Here is a 6000-nt window from a genome sequence, read left to right on the forward strand (position 1 = left end):
GATAGATAAAGGGGAAAAGCCGTTCTTGTCTTTCTAGGAAAAGAGGCTGCACTTTTTATCTCACATCAGGATATTGATAAAAGTAGTACTGCCTGGCTGATCTACAGATAAGTTATGAGGATTATAGAAAGATCCATGGGGAAGACAATATTCTTAGCAGAGCTAGAGAGAATATAACCAAAGTAGAAGGGGAAACTAACTTGCCTTCCTTAATTTGAACTGTGAAATGACTTCTTTTATGGGGTGACTAAAGAAAGAATATAAATAATAAGCCAGCTGTTTATGCCAAAAACTTTTTGGAACACTATTAATGACGTTGGTACATAGTCATATCTTGGGTGGTACATGAGTGGGCTACCAGTCTGGTTAGATTAAACTTTGCATTTTGGTTGGCTCTAGTAGGCACTACCAGATCAGTAGAGTATATGCAAGTGAACATATATGACTAACACTAGAAACTGGGAATCTATATCTGTTTCAGCAAATAAGCAAAACATGGTGGAGAGGCAGATTCATCATACAAAGCATTCCACTTCTCTGGAACAAACTTTATATCAAATTAAGCAATGTGACATATTTTCTTCCTTCAAAATGGAGTTAGACAACTGGGTGGGCAAAAACAAATTCACTCCTGGTACTTCTGGCCTGCCACTCCTTGAATGTACGGAGGGTACTAATGTGTAACTGATTACAGGTCCAAATTACCTTGTATTTCTATGATTCTATGACTTTATAGAAGCTCTGCTTAATCATATTGCTAAGGATTGTGTTGGACAATTAATAAACTCATGCAATGAGTTCCAGTATATATTTTAGTTATTTTGGATATGCAGCTAAGTACCCAGAAACTATCACAGCTAGGGAGCTACTCTTTCCCAGAGTTAGGGTACCTACGGAGATACTCACTGACCAGGGAACTTCCATTTATGTCCAAAATAATGTACTGACTGTGCTTTAAGGTCAAACAACTAAAATTATAGACAGATAGATTGTGGAACATTTTGACAAAGTATTAAAGTTTGTGTGAAAATGTTATCTAGGAAGATAGCAAAAACTGGGACCAGATAATACCATTAATTCTACTTGGCCTTAGAGAAATGCACAGACCTAGACAAGGTTCAGGCCTTTGGAGTTATTATACTGTGTAAATCTTAATTGACTATCAAATATTACTACAGAAATATGGGAAGAAGAAAATGTGTTATTTAAGAGTTAGTATAATAGAATATTAAACCATCTTATAAAATGGGTCTATATTATATTGTCAACAGCTGAAAATGTTGACTCTGAATTGTTCAATGTGAAAATGTTGAACTACAAGATTAGTGAAAGGCCAAATCATTGATTTCTTTCCAACAGAAAGAAATCAGTTGGCCGTTCTCTTACACCTGCCCTTTCCCTGACTGTAGTGCAGTCTCGGAGTTAGAATATTTAGTTAGGGAGGTGTGGGGGGCACAGCCTCCCACGACTTAAATATATTTGTTTTTGTGTGTCGTTTGTGTTTGGCCAACCGATTTCTTTCCGTTGGAAAGAAATCAGTGATTTGGCAGTTCGCTAATATTGTAAGTCGACATTTTCGTGTCGAATAATTCAGAGTCGACATTTTCAGCTGTTGACAATATAATATAGACCCTTATAAAACAGTGCATGAGCAGTGATGCTCATGAGATGAAAACAATTGGAAAGAACTCAAGCTACACAATAAGGGATCTATAACAGAAATGCAAAGTAAGTGAATTTAAATATGGAGACCAAGTCTTAATTTGTGTCTACTCATTAGAAAACATTTTTTTGAGAAATGGCAGGGTCAGTTAGAAATGACAGCAACACTAAATGAGATAAACTGCAGAGTTATGAAGACCAGTAAGAGAAAATCAGAAAAGTATATATCATATCAAGGTTCTGAAGTCAAGGAGGGAATTATAAACCTGTGTAGTTAGTTCAGCAACAGAAACAAGTAACTCTAGTGAAGAAAAATAACTGACCTCTGTTCCTACAGTTCATGTAAAAGATGCATTATTTAGGTCAGAGAAGAAAAGAAATGAGTTTTTGTAAAGAGCAAGTGTTTTCGGAGGTGTCTTATAGAAAATAAATTTGATTCAACATCATATTCATACCAGTCCATGAGAAAAGTTAACTTAAATTTCTGCAGAATACAAAATTACAAACAAAGGCAGTACAGGAGGAAGTGTACAGCATGCCTAAGATAGGAGTAAGAGGTGAGTCAAATAGTGACTAATATTCCAAACCACGAGTAGAACAGCCCTGTAATATGACTCTTTAAACTGGATGGAAATATCAGTTTCTCTTACCAATGCTATGAAGGCAAAGAACATCTGAAAATTTGATAGTTAACCAATGATTAACTTAGAAAGTTTGGGGAGGACAAGCTTCCAGACTGCACTAAACCTCACCAAGAGCTACTAGCAAATCCTTCAACCAACTGAAGGCAATAAAAAAACATGGCTTTTTCAACACTTAAGATATCTTGTACATATACCATTGACTCTTCGGTGGCATGGTACCCCTGACACTTTTCAGCTTCATTCGGACCATGTCATGGTTAGCGTGCTGCTGCCTTGTTGGATAATGTTATCATCTATTGTGAGGACTGGATTTCCTGTCTAGGTCAAATGGCTCTGTATTATCATCTTTTACTTAGCTGGTTTTACTGCTAATGTCTCCAAGTGCAAAAAAATGCAAGGCAAAGTTTAAAGAACTAAACCATATAATAACAGTAAGGTGGATTGTTAACCCCCCCTAAAGAAGGCAGAAGCAATAGAAATCTGGATTATACCAGACACTAAGAAACAGATGAGGACCTTTCTGGGATTAGATGGGTGGTGCTGGAAGATCGTACCTCAGTTTGCAACACTACCATGCCTTTCACAGACAAAATCAAGGAGAAAATTCAGATTTTAGAAAAGAGTGAATAGTCTATACAAATGCATCAGGGACAGGTTTAAGATCACTATCTCAACATTTTGACAGGGATGGCATCTAGTATTTTCCTAAGTTGAAAAGTAAGCTAAATATTCCATAACTGAAAGAAAATGTCTAGTTATTAAGTGGGCCCTTTGTGTCCATTAAATGCTATCTGTAATGTGGATAATTCATTTCACTAGGAAACCATGTTCCCTTTTTATGGATACATTAACGACAAGATGGAACACAAAACTGCGCATGTGGGCCTTAACCTTTGCAGCCACTTGAATTCAAAGTCCAGCACAGGTCTGGGTCAGTGCATCACAAAAAACAGACTGCCCTTTCCATGAACACAGCACATCCTGATGACAAGAAACTAAGGGATTCAACCTGGAGGGAAATCAATTGTAGCAAAGTGTGGTGGATTTTGTCAAATACTGAAATGCAAATGACCCAAACATTTGTAAATGTGGAGTCCAATGCTGCATGAAGAACAGTCATTGTGAACTTGCTCCAGATGAAACACTATTATTTTAAGTAGGAATGATTCTTTACTATAATGAGCATGTTTCTTTAAGACAAAACAAAAGTGTGCTCATATCTTAATGAAGCAGTTTAAAGCTGTATAAAAGGAGGGTTGAGGAAAGTTCCTGCAGAGTGCTATTTGTGATCATTAAAGGGGGATCAAATGTCCAAGCCAGCAGCTCTGGATGAGAATAATCAAGAGTAAAGGAAAACCAGGAAAAATATACTCCGAGGAAGATGGTGATTGTTCCTGTTCTAGGAATCCAAACAAGAGCTGCTGAGATGCTCAGAGGGAGAGAGAGACACACACACACACTAAATGAGACTAACCCATCTATATGTGACTTTAACAAAAGAACCTGCTGTGAACTTTTGCTAAGCCATAACACTTTTTTTATTTTGGGAAGAACCTGTACTTCTTCATTTTTTATAATAAACCATACTGTTTTTTAAGACAGGAGTCTTAGGTGTATTTAATGTTCCTCAGTACATGTAAAGTCTAAATATATCTTCATATCTACATAGTTCACTAGCAATTTGTTCACTTATCCAGTTGTGTAGAGGTGATATATTTATGTACAACGAATGTGGAGACAAATGGGTTGTTCTGTTAGAAGAAACTGAAGAACTGCAATGTGTCATACAGACTCAGTTGAATTGCATTTTAACATTTGTCTTCTGGTTACTTTTCATTTGTTGAATGTTGTTGAAAAGTAACAGACTTACATTATTTTTAGCAGTCTTACTGTTTGTGTGGGACAGCTTTTTTTGTTTTAGTGAGTCAGAATTTCAGTTTTCTGCATTGTTACATGATCATGACATTAGTAAGGTCAAGAAATGGTGTGCATGCGGGTTAAGCCCACTACTTGGAGGGTTTAGCACTTTCATTTTTGTGTGTGTGTTTTAGACAACATTTAATCTGATTAGTAAAAAGAGATGTAATATAACATGTCCATCTTTTCAAGTAAAAATAGAAAAAACGCACAAGGCAAAGACATTAACTGAGATTTCCCTCATGCCACCTGTTTACAGCTGCCACTGGTTCTTCTAACATAGCAGCTACTTAGACGAATTATATGCATGGAATAACAGTTGTAATATGAACAGAGCTCAGTACAGACGCATAGTGAAATACGATTCAGTAATTGTGCGACATAACTTACAGAGTACAATGTTCGACTCAGTCAGAAATAAGCAGCAGTATGCAAGAATGGGTACCGAGCACAATGTCTGTTCGGTACCTTTAAATGTTGCTGTCCAGAATTAAGGATTCCCTTTTCACTGATAGTTAATATGGTGTACTTCCAACATGTTCTGCGTTATACAGTACATCCTTGCATCCATATGTAGATTTTGGGGTGTAGAATCTAATGCCCCAAGAACCTTGTCCATTATTCATTTAAATGATAATAGGAGATAATGTTGGACTGTGTCTTGAGCATAATGCCTGCTATTTCAGTTTGGGAAGCACTCAGTCACACTGTAGTATATCACAGTAATAATGAAGAGTATCCCTTGACTACTAAAAATGTCGACTCTGAATTGTTCGACACGAAAATATCAAACTACAAGATTAGCAAATGGCCAAATCACCGATTTCTTTTCAATGGAAAGAAATCAGTTGGCCAAACACCAACGCCACACAAAAACAAATATATTTAAATGGGGGGGCTTTGCTAATTTTGTAGTTCGACATTTTCATGTCAAACAATTCAGAGTCGACATTTTCAGCTGTTGACAATATAATATAGACCCCTGTTCCATACTCCCAAGTGCCTTGTCTGGTTTTGACAAGTAAGTAACATGATACAATGTTACCATGTTCATTAATTCCTCAGCAAATCCAACAAGAGCTGTAGTGCTGTCTTATAGTAATGCATACAATGTTCCATGTAATGAACTTACATATATTCACATTTCTTCTGAGTGCTCAAGGGCTATCTCCTAGAAGGATGCATGGTTTCACTATGCTCTTTACTATGATAAATTTACCTTCCCCACATATTATCATGCAACTCTGATCTCTGAATTCCATACACCAAGTGCCATCCTGCCCAGTTCTACTCCTCTGCTGTTCTGTACATGGTGCTGCACTGCTCTGCATGATTTATTTTACTAGATAACAGAAGCAGCATTCAAAATCACACTTCTACTGGTTTAATTTCTTCAAGTCTTTTGGCTTTCTAAATTCATGGCCTAAGTTAGGGTATGAGTAAAATTCATGAAATTACTATTTTTCATCTTTGATGTTAGCCAAAAGTACTCTTCGCAGCACCCACAATGTGCCACAATTGACTCTTCTGTTATTCATATGGAGTTATTCTTACTGGTAGCATATCTACATATGACTGTAAATTCTTTTGTATGACGCCCATTGTTCCTACTAAAATGGGAATTGTCTGACTATCTTTCTTCCAAATTGTTCTCATTCCTTCCTACAAATTCTGATATTTTATAACTTTGTATCTTTCTGAAAATAAGACATCGTAATCACAGGGTGTATCAATTTCAGTGATTAATGCTACTTTTGTCTTCTTTTATGAACTACTA

General features: G+C 36.5%; 1 protein-coding gene across 1 annotated transcript in view; it reads right to left on the bottom strand.

Moving 5' to 3' along the window:
* GRID2 (glutamate ionotropic receptor delta type subunit 2) overlaps positions 1-6000 on the bottom strand; it is a 4699489-nt gene that overhangs the window by 2668377 nt on the left and 2025112 nt on the right. The gene's annotated exons all lie outside the window — the stretch shown is intronic.

The sequence above is a fragment of the Protopterus annectens genome, chromosome 2.part0 (assembly GCF_019279795.1).
Source record: "Protopterus annectens isolate FY-2018-M chromosome 2.part0, PAN1.0, whole genome shotgun sequence".
In the NCBI taxonomy this organism is placed as follows: domain Eukaryota; kingdom Metazoa; phylum Chordata; order Ceratodontiformes; family Protopteridae; genus Protopterus; species Protopterus annectens.